The sequence below is a fragment of the Solenopsis invicta genome, chromosome 16, assembly GCF_016802725.1.
Source record: "Solenopsis invicta isolate M01_SB chromosome 16, UNIL_Sinv_3.0, whole genome shotgun sequence".
In the NCBI taxonomy this organism is placed as follows: Eukaryota; Metazoa; Arthropoda; class Insecta; order Hymenoptera; family Formicidae; genus Solenopsis; species Solenopsis invicta.
Window position 1 is genome coordinate 14,607,325 of NC_052679.1, and position 1,958 is coordinate 14,609,282.

A 1,958-nucleotide genomic window follows, 5' to 3' on the forward strand; every position below is an offset into this window, starting at 1 on the left:
AAATTTTTTTAAAAATTCTGAATAAATAGAGACCAGTACAGAACTAAAAAAACGCGCGAACGAACGTAACAGCAGAAATTATTACCCCCTTACGTGGTGAAAGGTCAGTATCTGGATAAGGCAAGGATATGCCTATCAACCAAGTATTCTTGGTTGGGCCCAAGTTGTACTTGAGCCCGGTTTCTAGGCGGGATCGGAGTCGGTCTATCGGCAAGAGCGCTTGCTAGAAACTCAGTGCGCTGGATTCCTTGTCCGGACCTGGGTACTCTTCTTCACGGAATAGCGGTCGGAAGAAAAGAATACCGGTTGCCAAAATTTCTCGGCTTATTTACCCGAATTTCGAGGTAACGGAGTGGGAGTTTGTGCGCGCGGAGATACTCAACGCGCGGATGCGTTTGTCTCGTGCGTACGTGCTCCCGCTTCCCACGTTGTTACCCACGGATACGAAATACTATGAAATTTCTCATCCTATAATTTCTAAAAAATACTTTAACTTTCCTACATTTCACAGAAAATATTTTATCAGAAATTATACAACAAAAAATTTTGGAAATTTTAAGATATTTTGTAATTAACATGTATGAAAAATTTTGAGCAAAAATGTCAACTTTTTGAGTATTTCTGAAAAATGTTTGTATAAAGAATCTAAGAAAATTATAAAATAATACAAAAATTGTAAAAATTTTTAGTTAAAAATTATTAATATGATAACACGCGCCGCAGTTGATGAATCATTTCTTTAGACGCATTTCCGAACCACCCTGGAGGTATCGTCATGGCTCGTTTCGTTTTTTTTTTTTGTGGAACGATCGCCAGTAGCCCTATGAAACCACAAAAGTACGCGTGTTTAAAACATTTATTAAGCGCGATATGACTTCTCTTTACATGATCGCAGTCTGCCTGTTTTATCAAAACGAAGGTGCCATCGCCGGTGCCGAGTCGGGGCTTATATTCCCGACTGGAGTGTACGGCAAAATACGGTACCTCTACAATGACGCCGGGCTCTACCTCTATAGAAATGGGCGGTGGAGGTAAAGGGCCCATCACACGAAGTGGTTCCACTGTACAAGGTAGCCTCGGTTGTTGGGGTATCGATGGTGGCGGTGTAGTAAGCCACATCATCTTCAGCCGCGTTTGACGATCCGATGGCTGATTTAAACGTCCGTTTCGTAAACCGGGTACGGCGGGACGTGGTCGTGTAACAGATGAGCTGCTGGAGGCTGCAGCTGAATTGGCGAGATCGTCCTCACCAAATTCGACGAGTAAGTCGTCGATCTGTTTAAGGATATCGTCTTGCTCCATCGATAGTCCAAGCTCCCAGCTCCAAGTCGAAATAAAGCGCTCTAAAGCGCGGTTTCGACTCTCTTCCGCGTTCGTTGGGGCGATTTTTCTCCTATTTGTGTTTATTTTATAATATAACAGAAAATAAGGCGGCGAAATAAGACGGTGTTTATTCGGTTTCCCTTCTTTAACAGATAAGCGATGCCGACATTCCCTTTACATTTCTGCGTATCAATTTCTGCGTTTCAAACAGTTACTTTTTAGACTAGTCTGTATTAGAAAATAATTTTAAATTGATAATAATAAAAGGACAAGCTTGTTTATGTCAATAACAAATTAATGTAGAAAAAAAAGCAAAATTAATGAACAATATTACAATTTTAGTAGATCATGAGTTTAAGTTTCAATTGATATTAAAAAATATCGGAACATGTTTCGATCTGACTTGATCTTCCTCAACCGACGGATATAAATCATTAGCTAATATTTTTGATTATTGTGTTTATTCCTTGCGCCTAATATTTGTATCTCAAAAATCTATATCTTTTTCTGTGTTTGAATATTAATCTTTCAATATTAAAGTTGTTTGTGTGCGTTGGACAAAATACCACGGTATCTCACTCGCGGATCTCCTCGCTACGGCGAAACATATGTATGTACATGCGTGGCTTTGAGGG